Source organism: Sciurus carolinensis, chromosome 7 (assembly GCF_902686445.1).
Source record: "Sciurus carolinensis chromosome 7, mSciCar1.2, whole genome shotgun sequence".
Classification (NCBI taxonomy): Eukaryota; Metazoa; Chordata; class Mammalia; order Rodentia; family Sciuridae; genus Sciurus; species Sciurus carolinensis.
The window spans coordinates 124,744,252-124,758,804 of record NC_062219.1 but is presented as its reverse complement, the minus strand read 5'-3'; the positions used below and the strand labels follow the sequence as shown (position 1 = coordinate 124,758,804).

The following is a 14,553-nucleotide window of genomic DNA, read 5'->3' as shown; positions in this document are numbered from 1 at the left end:
TGATCTGGGTGTGCAAACTACAGGAGTGGCTGTACCCTTGCACTCCAATTTTATAACCCTGGTATAGCTGGGGACTGAGCACCAGGTTGCCTGCCAGTAGATTCTGGTGCCTGGACAGGGCATTTCTGTGGTCCCATGTGGGTTTTACTTTTTCCCACAGGCCAACCAATAGGCAGTGCAGGCCCTGTACACCACCAGGACCAGGCTTTGCATATGCTTGGCAAGCAGGAGAAATTCCCACAGGGCTCAGAGGCAGCCACCAGCTGGGAGGTGGAAGAGACAGGCTTTAAAGTGTCCTTATCTTGCAGCTGACCTACTGGACAACCCTGGTTAGGAGAAAATTGGAAGTTCTAGGTGTTTGTTGACTGGAAATTTGTTTAATGTTGACTCATGAACCAAGCTCTCTCTTGCCCATAATATTCCCAAGAGTCATGGAGTGCTGTGCACCCAAGAATATAAGAAGGAATCCTGGGGCACTTACCTAGCATTCTTGACAACCTGGGTTCAATCCCTAGCACCATAGGGAGAATGAATGAATGAATGAATGAATGAATGAATGAATGAATGAAAGAAAGAAAGAAAAAAAGAAAGAAAGAAAGAAAGAAGAAACCCTTTATCCTCTAGTGGGATGGTCTGTAGCCCAGATGACATATAAGAATCACCTGGGGAGGAGGCTTCACCACATACTCAGACCAACTGAGTCAGACTGTCCAGAGGTGAACCCAGGTTTTAGTATCTAAAAGCAAAAAAAAAAAAACTACCCAGGTGATTCTAATGTCTAGTCAGGTCTGGGGACACTAGCCAAACCCCTTTATTTAAAGATAAGGAACGTGAAGGTCAGAACCTTGGCTTCCTTAGCTTGCTCAGTGGCAGAGTTTGTGGAAGATGCACCTCCCTTGCCTAGGCCTCCTTTCACTGCCCCACACCACACTCTGGGGTCTGGAGAGTGAAACCCCCCTCACCACTAGAAGTGATGTGGAGGGACAGCCTCACAGGCAGAACAATGGAGGGAAAGTGTGGCTACAGGGAACTGACAAGTGCCCAGGGGTGGGCAGGGCAGGGGCAGGGCAGGCCACTGGGCTTCAGGAGAAGGAAGGTGGAAAAAAAGAAGGAAAAAATTATGCAAGACTGTGTGAGCCATGTTCAAAAGACTTAATCCTAACAGCCCTAGAAGTCACTGAGGGCTCGAGGAGGATGTCACAAGTCATTCAACAGCTAACAGGTTATTTATCAGGTGCCTACTATGTGTAAGGCACTGAGGTTACAGAAGAGTATAAAATGGCAAGGTCCCTGCCCTTCCAGAGCTTACAACTAGTGACATAATTGAGTAATCCTTTAAAAGCTGAAATTGGATCCAATAGTGAGGATTATCAAACTCTCAGTGGTTTCTCAATTTCCTTAAACCTCCTCTCTCCTTTGCTTTCAATGCTCCAGTCACTTTGGCTTTCCTTTTGTCCCTCAAACACACCCTACCATGTGTTAAAGTGCCAATGCGCTCAAGTAAACCCTGGATGAAACCCCTCAATGGTTTTCTGGTGCTCCAGGAATAGTCAAACTCCTTCCCATTCCTCTGGGAGGCCCCAGATAACCTAGGCCCAGGTCTTGTTCCCAGATCATTTCTTAACACTCCCTGCCTCCACCTCTATCTCAACCCATAGCCAAAACAAATCACTCTCTGCACATCCTTGCCCAAGTCTTTTGAAAATGCTATTCCCTTCACTTAGGCCAGCCATGTTTGTACATGCCTACAATCCCAGAAATTCAAGAGGCTGAGGCAGGAGGCTGAGGCAGGAGGATCACAAGTTCGAGGTCAGCCTCAGCAACTCAGTGAGACCCTAAGCAACTTAGCAAGACCCTTTCTCAAAACAAGTAACTATATAAAAAGTACTGGGGATGCAGCTCAGTGGTAGTGTCCCTGCATTCAATCCCTAATACTAAAAAGAAAAAGAAAAGAAAAATGGTGCCTGGGATGTAGCTCAGCAGTAGATCCTTTGCCTAGCCAGGGTCCCCCCTCCCATCCCCAACATCACAAAAGAAGCCACTATACAAAGCCCAGGCAATTAATTGCATGCGTGATGCAAAGAAGGTGTGCCGTAGGTATCTGCTGAAGGAATGCAAGCATCCTAGCCCCTGTCTTTTCTCTCCAGAAAGATGGAAGAGGTGGTTTCTTCCCTTCCTGTAGAAGGGAGAACGGCGCCAAGATTTGGCTCCAAGAAGGTACAGAAACCAGGAGAGAAGAAAAAGTGAGAAAATGGTTGTGGTGGAATAAATTATAATGGTGATAATCATGGCTGCCCTTTCTTTAGTTTAGACCTACACATGCATTCATAAACAGTATAGTTTCTTTTTCCTGGTTTTGAGCCTCAAATGAATGGAATCATATTAATAGCATGTAATTTGTTTTTTTGGGAGATATGTTGATGAGGCTCAATCATGTGACTATGAGTTGATTTTTAAAATATTCATTACTGCTATAAGACTTCAATACCATCTACTTCTGCCCATCTGGGTTATTTCCAGTTTGGGACAATTAAAAACACTGCTCCCATGAATACGTGTGCACAAGGTCCTAGCACACCCTTGCAAGTGGACACATCCTCAGCTTGATCAGAACAGGTCAAACTGTTACCAGAGTGACAAATATTAATGTATTCAAGGTGCTCCACAGTCACGCCAGCACCTTTTACTGTCAACTTTAAAGTTTTTGCCAATCTGGTGGTGGGAAACAGAATCTCATTGTATGTATACATTTTTAACAGTAAAAATATAAAAAGAAAACAACATGAGTGAAGCCCAATAACAGGAATCGTATAGTGCAAAAAGATACTGTGTTCACTGATCCAACGAGTAAGTATTAGAAATATTTATCTTTAAGGGGAGGGAGGGATCCACTCAGATTCCATTCTTTCTTCCTTTGGTAACTTTAGTTAATTTCTTTCTGGGAATCCTGTGCTTAGGAAGGAGCTCTCCCTCAGTTCAAAGGTGACAAATCTTAAGGCCTGTTAATGACACCACACACACACACACACACCACCCCAGTTTGCTTCAGGGCAGAACATGACTATAAAACAGTAGGTCACAAGGAGACTCAGTTGGGGAGGGGGGACTTTGGTGGTTTCTTGGGAACATACAAGACATAAGCTTAGTTTGACGCTACTAGAACAATCTTGCTAATCAGAGGGTTAAGTCTCTTTGAGAACGAAGCCAACCCAAAGAGATGAACTGAAGAATATCAGATCCTGAAGGTACCTTTCCAAATCCTATGTCAGTCTTGCCTGAAGCTAGCCCTATGCTACGACTATTTTTTTCTTTCTTTGAACTTGTATGTCTTCTGTGAAAATAGGTTACTGATTGATACAGGAAATCACTGAAGGCTATTAGGTTGAAATATACAAACAGCTTGCACAGAAATATCACTCAACTTATCTGCAACAAAGGTAGACACCCGCCAAGTAGCAGTTCTCTGGCTGGCTTTCACAGGTTGAACAAACCTGCTACGACATAACAGATTTCCAATCCACTTCCAGCCATCATGGCCTCTTCCCCACAGCTCCTATGAATTCTGAATGAGGAAACAGGGAGAATCTTTTTCCACTCTCTGCCAACCCTTCTAACCAAGGCCTGCAGTACAGAGTCCGAGGTTAAAGCTAAAACATCTGGATTTTTACCCAGCCTCAGCAACTCTGCTGTGCAGCCCAGGGCTAGATTCTTGATCTCTCTGGGCCTCAATACCATCATGAAAAAAAATGGAGGTCAGAGAATATGAAAGTCATGCACAGGACAAACTGAAATAAAGGTTTGGCAGGTACACCAGCAAATTTAGTATGCACCATAAACACAGTAATTGCTGTTATCAAAAGCAACCAAAACAGAATAAATATAGCCGAAATCTTTGGTTCAGAAACACTGTTATTTTTGTGTAAATTTTGGCAACCTATCAGACAGAAAAAGACCAGTTTATCATATTTAATATTTCAAGATCACAAATGAAGCCAATGAACTCAACATATATGGGTTAGTGAGACAGAGATATTTTAATCATTCATAACCAGGGGGAGGAAGGCATCTAAACCAGCAGCTAAGGGAGTTACTATTTTTCATCAAGTTGAGACACCCATGCCATCCATTACATATTAGTTGTGTTCAACCGACACATCATAACTGGCAAAATGTTTTTTCCAGTTAAGGGCATATAAAATAATATGATACCTCATATTTGGTGAAATATGGTCTCCTACAAAGTACTGCCAGGATCATCCTTCTTACACAAGGATTTTATCTTGTCATTCCTATGCTTCAAAACTCATAGCAGAGGTCAAAACTGTATACCAGGACACACAAAGCCCTCCACAATCTGGTTCCAACTTACCAGTCCAGCCCCCAACCCTACCTTACCCTGCCAGATGCTCTGACCACTATGAATGTAGGAAAGACAGTCCCTTCTACAACTCTCCACTCCCACACGTTCTCTCAGGCCTAGCTGGGCCTTGAAGTCTAGAATAGGATTGGTCCCCTTATCTGCGAGCTCCTTCCTGTGCCACTCCCCCAGTTACCTCCTGCAGCTCTGGATGCACTGTATTTCTATGATAACACTATCACACTGCCTCATACTTGATATTTTTACCCTTCTTCTCAACCAATCATAATATGAACCAAAGTGTCATGCCTCACTGATCTTTTTACTTCCAGTATCTGGCACAAAGTAGGGGGTATATAAATGTTTGTGAAATTAATGTGTCATTGCCGACTCAAGAGTCCCACTATCTTTTCCATTCTCCCCACTTTTCATCACACTCTCCTTTTCTGCTTTACAAACTTGCTTCAGTAGCAGATTAAGAGGTATTCTTAAACACAGATATCACCCAGGTCTCCTGGGCCTATACACACACACACACACACACACACACGCACACACAAATTTGGGGAGAAAATGTCAATATTACATTTCTACCAAGCCGGCAAATTCGAATTCATCTTGAATGACAGACAGTCAAACTAAGTCTTTGTTTTCCAAAACAACTTCTTCTCATTCTCCACTATTTTCTATTTTGATCTTGGGGGTCTAAGTCTGAAGTCACCCCTAGAGGCTCTATCTGAGGTTTGCAGTGTCTTTTGTGGTGGTTGGACCCAGTCTGATTCCAGCCTGCTATTCCCTTACAGGAGTGACATCTAAGAAGTCACCTAATGCCCCTGGGACTCAGTTTCCTTATCTCTTAAAAAGGGAAAATGTTTTGCCAAGTTCATCAAGCTGTCCCAAGTTCAAGAGAGCTCACATAAGTAAAAGTGTTTTCAATAGCAAAAGGGCATTATTAAAACAGAAGAAACAGAGGAGTCAATTTGAAAGAGCTTCCAATGGCCAAAACTGTAACAATTTGAGCAACAGAATCAAGTACTACTGGATTATAACTCAAAGTATAAAATAAATATCTGAGTCCATAGTAATATAAATAGATGATTGAACAAATCACTAAGCAGGGGATAGAGATAAATCTCAAGGAGGGGAAGCATCAACTCCCACTCCTTAGTTGTGGAGTGCACATAATAACTTCCTTCCAAAGAATACAGTATACAAAGGGGGAAAAAATAAGAGTCTGTAACTTTACAGTGGAGAAACCTCTCAGTCAGGTATCAAGATCAACATCAAGTCATAAATCACGTTGAAAGCATGAAACCCTTGAAATGATGTGATGAATATGGCAATCTACTTTTGTGGTTTTCCTCCAAATAACCCATAAGCCCAGTCTTAGGGAGAAAAACAGCAGGCAAGTTCCAATGGAGGGTCACCCTAAAATATACAGGTCCATTTGCTATAGTTTGCCTCTTAGATATACCCCAAAGGTCCATGTGTTAAAGGCTTGCTCCCCACCTTGGCACTACTGGGAGGTGGTAGAAACTTTAAGAGGTAAGGCCCAGTGGCAGGTCTTTACATCATGGACTGTAGGACCCCTGTTTCTTCCTCTCTCTTTTTTTTTGTTCTCTGGCCAGGAAGAGAGTAGAACAGAGATCAATCAAAAACTGTGAGCCAAAATAAACTTTTTATGTTAATTATCTCATGTATGTCTCACAGTGAAGGTAAACCCACCAAAGGTCATCAAAACAAAATCTGAGAAACTGACACAACCAAAGAGGAGCATACGGTGTCATGACAACAATGTAATATGTTAACCTGGATGGGCTTATCAAACAGAAAAATACTCAAGTAAAAAAGCAAATATGAATAACTACGGACTTTGGTCAACAGTAATGTATCTATAGTGCTTCATTCTTTGCAGCAAATGTATCAGATTGATGTAAGACATTAGTAAGAGGAAAAATGTTTGGGGTATATGGTAATTCTGGACTATTTTCTCAGTTTTTCCTTAAATCTAAAACTGCTCTAAAAGATAAAGTGTATTAAAAAAGAAAGAAAACCGCAATTTCGGAACCATTTTTAAAACCTATTTTTAGAAAAAGGTGATTTTTTTTTTTTAACTTGGGGGAAAAACATGCTAGGGATTATGATTTCAGCTAACAGTTAAACAGGAGGTTCAGGCATGCATGAACAAATGTCATTCTCCCCTCTTTTGAAGCACACACAAATGGTTGTGGTGTCAAAATCTGGAATCTACTGGGAATTCTGAAGTGTTTCCCTCCCATTTACTCCATAAGGTTAAATTTTATATACTTTTTTTTCCCCCCTAAGGCTAAACAGAGAGAAAATTAGCAGGGAAAATATACAGCTCCAAGTGTATGTGGCGAAACCGGTTTACTCTGACCCAAAGAAGAAGAAAGGAGAGGAAACCTAACTTTGGTCATGGAGCCGGATTGGCTATCTACCTACACCACTCCAAGCCACCAGACCTTCATCCGGGTCCCGCTTACTTCTGGCCTTGGGGACTATAAGGGATTAGTCTGAGCTGGACTCGGAAAGCTTGGAAAACACACGAGGAAGGGCGAATGAAGGGTCAAGCAAGCAGGAGGGATTCGGTTGGCAGAGAGGACGCGGCGAACTCGACCCCCTCCCCAGCCCGCCGGGCGGCCTGGCCGGGTTCCGTCCCAGGGCCCTGCGGCCGCATTCAGTCGCCCCAAGCCTGGGGCGCGTTTGTGAGGCTGCTGCTTCACTACATTTCTCATCGGCTGCCCCTCACTCACCAGTCCCCAGCCGCGAATCGAGGGCCCGGGTCGCTCCTCTCCCGCGCCGGTCTGTTCCGGGTCCGACTCCAGCACAAGCAACCAGCGCGACAGCGCGTCCCCGCCCCGTAATCTCCCGGCTGGTCGGTGCCCTCCGCCGAGATTTCTCCCCGACCAGCCCCGGGATTGGCCCCTGCTGAACTCCGCCCTCCAATGGGAACTTTAGTCTACTGTACGTCACTGATCACTGGGCAAATCCCCAGGCAGCGGCCGGGGGGTGGGGCAGCAGGGCCCGAGAAAAGGAAACTGAAAACGGAAGGGGCGAGACGGGCTAGAGCTGCTGCCCAAGTTAGGCGGCTGCGGCTACAGCTACAGGCTCTAAGGAGCTGACTTCTGCGGCCCATTGAGCACCTGTGTAGGACTCGGGGGACTCCCCACTTCCCGACCTCCGCGCACGGGTTCAGGGTCGCCGTTGGCCTTAATGCGAAGTGGAGCTCGCCTAGGCTCAGCATTAAACGACTCCCTGTTCCCAGCATGACCCAAATTTGTTTCCAGGACAAGACAGTGGTTAACAGGCAGATATTCTCAGGGGATTATTTACAAAAATTAACTACCATTTCCGAAGTGAGTTGCTTTATGTAACATATCCTCATACGAGGCAGACGTTGTCCCCGTCCGACAGAAAAGAAAGCTGAGGTTTTGTGAGCATAGGGGCCTAGCCCGACTCAGTGGGATCACTTCCGTTCTTGCACGCTGAATTTAGAAACTACAGAACCCGCAAAGCGGACAGGGACTCGGGTTCCCGGGGTTTTCAGGGACCTGTGGCGAGGTTTCCAAGAAGTGCGTCCCAGTAGCCCACGGCCCAGGAAGCTATCTACAAACGAAGCGTCCCGGTCGCCTTGCCTCTGCTGGTTTCCTGCTCTGCCTGCAGTCGCCGCACCTGTTTTCAAGGCAAGGCCATCCCTCGTGCTGACGTCGCCATATCCCAGGCACTGCTGCTTGGAAATACCCTAGACTGCCCTGGCAGCGGGGAGGCCTCTACGTTCAGAACCTGCGCGGAGCTGTGAGAAGCAGGGAAGAGGCAGTGAAGGTTCTGCTGTCCGCCAGTTCCAAAATCCTAAGGGTGGTGTCTAAACAGAGGCGTGGGCCGCCAGCTTAGGCGGCATTGGGGTTGGATCGCAAGTGTTGGGGTGGGGAATTTTTATAACTTTGTGATCACAGGGTCCTAAACCCTAAAACCCATCCAGCCTCCACCCATCTGCCTCTGAGGGTGAGGGAATTTGGAGTGAACACCAGGGTTCCTTTGTGCTGGAGGAGGAGATGGTGCACAACTCTGGTGGGCCTGTGTGCTCTGGATGTGGTGTCAACACATCCTACACCCACCTGCTACCTGCTCTTTTGGTGTTGTGGGAAGAAGGCGTGTTTGAAATGCTCCTCAAATAACATCATGCTACTAAGCTGTTCTCTCCTAGAATCCCGCGAGGTACTTTACTTGCTTAATCTATAGGTTATTCTGTGCATGCTCCAGCCCTTAGTGGTCTTTCCACATACACTCTCCTCCCTACCCCCTCTTAAATTCTCTGATACCTTTCCAGTACACTTAGAGGGACATGGAAGACCTCTGCAGGGCTGGGGGGTGGGAGAGGGCTGGTATGCCAGCCCCTTTCATCTTTCTGGCCTCCTCTTGCCAGTTTCTTAGTCCCTGCATTTTAACCCCAGCCCCTTGCATGGCTGCCCCCCTTCTTGTCAGTCATGTTTCTGCATTTCAGAAAGGCGTTCCTCCATCACTTAGTCTAAATCAGTGTCCCATCATGCAATATTCTGTGTTGATTTCTTTATGCATCGGTCACCATTTGAAAACATCTTGTTCATTTCTTTGTCCATTCTCCTCCCCCTCAATGTAAGCCCCATGAGAGCTGAGACATAACTGGTCTTCCATGCACACAGTTGTTACTCAATAAATGAATGTTGAATGAGCTCAACTTGAGCATTTGCTAAATTCTTTCTAAAGCTATGTGGCTTCACTTGGCAGCACTGCAGCACTACCTGTCTTGTACTGTCTTCTCCCACCAGACTTTGTCTTGGTTGATGCTGCTTCTCAAGTCTAACTAAAGACATTAGCAGTGGACACTGGGAACACAGGTGGTTCTGGGGTAGGATAACAAATAAAAAAGATAGGAAGGACAAGAAAAATATAACTTCAGACTAAAAGCCTTATACCTATGCTGAAGCTCTGCAAATCTTTCCTCCCAGACTTGTCATTTCCCAAGTCAGTTCTCTCTCCCAAGCCTGTCATATTTCTGGGAAATCTGTAAATTAGAGTTACCATAAATTCACCCATTTATGAAAATTACCGTGCACACTGTTAATTAGCCAATGTAGATTAAGCAAAGAGAGATACATTTTAAAAAACCTACAATATCAGGTACTTTCCAACATTATATACTGCTCAGATAATGGAGACCACATCAGCCTAAAGGATCCTAATAATTGTCAGACCATCAGTCACTAGGATGACATCCTCACATACCTTTCCATGCTGTTCCCTTGCCAGGTTTCCTTTAAAGGAGCCTGAGAACCCCCAAAGCATCCCTCACTCTTGAGATAACCAGCATTCTCCCTTAAATGTGTCTCTCCTTTCCTAAATAAATCTATCTCTAACTGATATGTTGAGTTCATTTCTGTGATGTTTATCAAGAGCCCCACTCATCCTGAGTTACGGTCTCCCTGTCTGTGAACTCTTTTGATGACAGATCCAGTGTTTGCTTCATGGTCAAGGCACCTATATAACAACAGGTTGTGGCACCTGCCACTCTAGCTACTGGGAAGACTCACCACCCTCAAGGTTCTAGGAACAATTAAAATTCTTTCCTCCAGCTCTCCAGTCCTGTGCTTACGTCGGGGGGAGGCCAGTGCAGTATATGGAACTGCTGAGGAGGAATGTAGACCACATGAACTTGAATCCTCCTGTCACTTTCTGGGCAAGTTACTCAACTTCTGTGTGTCACAGATTTTCCTCTGTAAAAGGGAAATGAAAACTAGATCTACTTCCCAGAGTTGTCATGAGGATTAAATGTAAAACTTGAAACAGTGAATAAATGTTGACTAGACCAGAGAGGATGGAATGTTAAGAAGCTTACATATGAAATAAGAATCTTAAATCAAGCAAGAAGATTTAGTAAGTATATTCTTGAGCAGCTCAAGTTTTACCTGAGGAAGAACTAGAAACAGCCCTCTAAAAATGAGTTTTCATACAATGAGATATAGGAAATGCTACCCCAAAATGTAAACTTGAAAATTAAGAAAACAGAAGCAGAAATTACTTCTGATCTTCTCTTGTTTTTTGTCCCCTGAAATGGACCATAGAAATTAGGATTCTCCTCCCCACTTCTCCCTTGATCAGACCATAAAACCTAGGAAGTTCTCTCTGTTCTCATCCCCTGAAGACACTCCTGTGACCAGTTTTCTATTATACATCCAGAAGGAAAGAATGACAAAAGGGGATACCAACATTACTGGCCCCCAGTCCAGGAAACTTGCCTGAATCCCAGCTGACCAGATTCAGCTACCTGCCTACATAAGAAAATAAATGAAAAATGTAAAAAGGAAAAATGAATTCAATGCAATTTGATCAAACTGGAGGAAGCAGTCAGATTATTTTTCAATGGGTACTACAGAAGCAGTTACAATTTATATAATCAAAAGCCAGAAGATAAACATGTAGATGTAGCTAGTCCATGTTAGTCAAGAGAACTTGGTTTTAGCTTCCTTGATGCTATCTTGAACCACGGGGTAGTTTATTAGTTTTCATTCTCAACATGAAGTTCTGGGGAGGGGGATGTTTCATTAAGAAGGAACTGAATCAACAGGCCTTGCTAACTGCCCCTGTGCCTCAGTTTACTACTATTAGATTATACCCTTTTGTTCTTCCATCATACTTCATGACCATTCATAAAAACAAAGGTCTTGTATCTTTGGGTCTTAATTTCTTTCTTTTGTTGTTTTTTTTCCCTACAAGTTGCATTCTTTTAAAAAAAAATGTTCTAATATGTTATACATGACAGTTGAATGCATTATACATAAATAGAATATAACTTCTCATTTGGTTGTACATGATATAGAGTTACAGAGGTTACACAGGTCATGTAATCATGTATTCACAAGGGTAATAATGTCTGATTCTTTCTACTATCATTCCTGCCCCCATACCCCCTCCCCTCCCTCAGTCCCTCTGTCTAGTCCAAAGTACCTCTATTCAGTCCCCCACCCCCCACCGACCTATGGTGAATTAGCACCTGAATATCAGAGAAAACATACAGCCTTTCTTCTTTGGGATTGGCTTATTTCACTTAGCATGATATCATCCAGCTCCATCCATTTATCTGCAAATGCCATAATTTCATTCTTCTTTAAGGCTGAGTAATATTCCACTGTGTATATGTACCACAGTTTCTTTATCCATTCATCTGTTGAAGGGCACCTAGGTTGGTTCTGTAGTTTAGCTATTGTGAATTGAGCAGTAATAAACATTGATGTGGCTGCATCACTAGTATGCTGATTTTAAGTCCTTTGGGAATAAACCTAAGAGTGGGATGACTCGGTCAAATGGTGGTACCATTCCAGGTTTTCTTAGGAATCTCCATACTGCTTTCCATAATGGTTGCACCAATTTGCAGTCCCACCAGCAATGTATGAGTGTACCTTTTCCCTTACATCCTTGCCAACATTTATTGTTGCTTGTATTTTTGATGATTGCCATTCTGTGGGTCTTCATTTCTGAATGGTCCCAAGTCATGTAAAATTTGGGTTTAATAATTTTTTTTTTTGTCTTTCGCTTGTTAACATCTTTTCCTACGGAGTCTCAGTCATAAACCTTGTCATGAGAAAGGATATTACTTCTTCTTCCTTACACGTAAGTATAAGTTTGTTGAGTTAAAATACAGTGTTCAGAATCTCAAAGTTTGAAGACAAAAGTAGAGAAAATATTGTGAACTACTAGGCTTCAATGTTATCGATGTTTGCTATGTTTGCCATGCCCTTCTACTTAAAAACAACAAAAAACAAAAAAACTGAAGTATTTTAAAGCAAATCCTAGACATATTCCACTTCATCTGCAAAGGCTTCCAGATGCTTTGCTAATAGAGACTTTGCTTACATAACAAAGAGCCATTATTACTCTACACAAAATTATTCATGTAATTAATAATTTTACAATATTATTTAATATCCAGTTCATATTCAAATTGCCTCATCTTATCAAAGATATCTTTGATAAGATTACAATTATTTTACAATTGTAAAATTGATATTTTACAATTGTCAAAATTTAGATTCAAACAAGCTTCATACAAAAATTTTAAAAACAATCCCTCTGCCTGCAGTGGCACATGCCTGTTGATCCCAGGTACTCAGGAGGTTAAGGCAGGAGGATTAAAAGTTTAAGACCAGACTTGGCAAGTTTGAGGCCAGCCTGGGCAAGTGAGACCCAGTCTCAAAATAAAAATTAAAACGGGCTGGGGCTATAGTTCAGTGGTAAAGCACCCTTGGGTTCAACCTCACTGACATCCCCCTACCCCCAACAAAAGAATCCCAAACTTGAAAATAGGCAAAATGATGACCATATGTTCTTTGTCTATGGCACTGGAGCATTTTCTAACCTGCCCACACAAGAATTATCTAATTCTCTAGGGAATTTTTGCTTTGTCTTACTATTTTAGTATTTAGAGTACTCTTTAAGGGTAAAATTGATTTGGAGAAAAGTGATATTGATGTAAATAATTCTTGGTCAACAGCACTGTAAATTAATTTTGCTCAGTAGAATAGGAAAGATGTATGTCTGACAGTGTCCATGTATGTTCAGTCTTTTGAATTCCCTTCCAACTAATTCTCTTTGCTGGTACTCAAGTTAATGTTAGGGGACAGACAGGTGATGATGGTGGGAATGAGGTTAAGAGAATAATTCTGTAAAATTGGGTCACTGTGCTGACCCTCATATGTTTTCTTTGCCAAAAAGCAATTTGCCTGTAGCCCTGCCTGGTCTAAGTGGACAGGATATGTCACATTCCTCAGCAAACTACCTGTTAACTACAAGGAAATGCAGGCAGGAAATAATGTTGATAAGAGGAACCCAAGTTACTTTGAAGGGAGAGACTTTTGTGATTTTTCACAGACCAGATTCTGGATGATAAATATAGTTCCTCCTAACAATAAAATCTAAGAATGTATAGTTAGAATTCAATTAGAATAGGTCAGCAGGGCCAAAGTGACCTAGAGTTGTCATGGCAGTGGGAGTTGGGAAGTATGATGTTACCCTGCTGTCAGTCAATAGTCAAGAGGTGGACATGGGCAAGACTCTCTCTGGAAACTTCTCTGGGATCCCCAATAAAACCAGTGTGCAAGAGAGTGTGTGAAGAAGTGTCCCTCTTCTGTCTGAGAGGACTCATTCCCTCCCTGGAGAGTGTCCCTTTTCTCTTTTCCTATCCCTTCAATAAACTCATTTCTGTTACTCTGAGCGACATGTCTGGAATCTTTTTGACTTAGTCATAGGAATTGGGGTTTGAAAGGCAGGTCTTAGTTTCTAGGAAGGTCGTAGCTCTGTAACATTAATACATCTTACATACATGCTCACTTTATATTTGTAAATATGTTAGTTAATTTTCTGCTGCTGATAACATGATGCCACAGTGTATGTTATAAAAGAAAGATTTGGGGTTCAAAGTTCTGATCCAAGGTCAAGGGCAACATCTAGTGATGGTCTTCTTGCTGGCAGAATCCCAGTGCAGCACAGGGTATCACATGATAAGAGGCAGGGAGCATGCATTTATATGTCTGCTCTGGTTGGTTGGTCATGTCTTTCTCTCTCTCTCTCTCTCTCTCTCTCTCTCTCTCTCTCTCTCTCTCTCTCTCTCTCTCTCTCTCTCTCTCCCTCCCTCTCTTCTTGTTTAGCTGTGAGTATTCAGTTATGGAGGCTTCACCCTGATGACCTTATCTAATTCCAGTCACTTCCCAAAGGCCCCACCTCTAAACGCCATAGTCAATTGAATTTCCACCTTCTTAACACCCCCAATGAAGATTAAACTCCAGTATGAGTTTTGGAGTTTGGGAAAGGACAAACCATATTCAAATCATAGCAGTATAGGTTCCTTTTTAAACTTTTTAAAAATTATACTTTGACACTACATTACATTTTATTTTTATGTCTCTTAATTTTCTTATCCAAAGCAGTCCACCCTTCCTTTACTGTCATGCCATTGATTTGTTGAAGAAATCAGTTCATTTTCCTGTAGAACGGTCCACATTCTGGGTTTGGCTGGTTACTTCCTCATGGTGTTGACTAACTTGTTCCTCTAGCACCTGTATGTCTTATAACTGGTAGTTAAATCAAGAGATTTTTCTTAAATATGGGTTTAATTTTCTTAAGGCACGAATAATTCATAAGCAGTG

At 42.8% G+C, this 14,553-nt stretch overlaps 1 protein-coding gene across 2 annotated transcripts in view; it reads right to left on the bottom strand.

Annotated features, from left to right (window-relative positions):
• The window catches only part of LOC124989072 (tripartite motif-containing protein 26), a 28,871-nt gene extending 21,619 nt beyond the window's left edge, over window positions 1-7,252 (bottom strand). The window contains exon 1 of one of the 2 annotated variants that reach the window (XM_047559001.1): window positions 7,132-7,252. The gene's annotated coding sequence lies outside the window, so the exon portion shown is untranslated. The remainder of the gene's footprint in view (window positions 1-7,131) is intronic. The other variant, XM_047559002.1, reaches the window with a different exon arrangement.
• Between the last annotated feature and the right edge of the window lie 7,301 nt (window positions 7,253-14,553).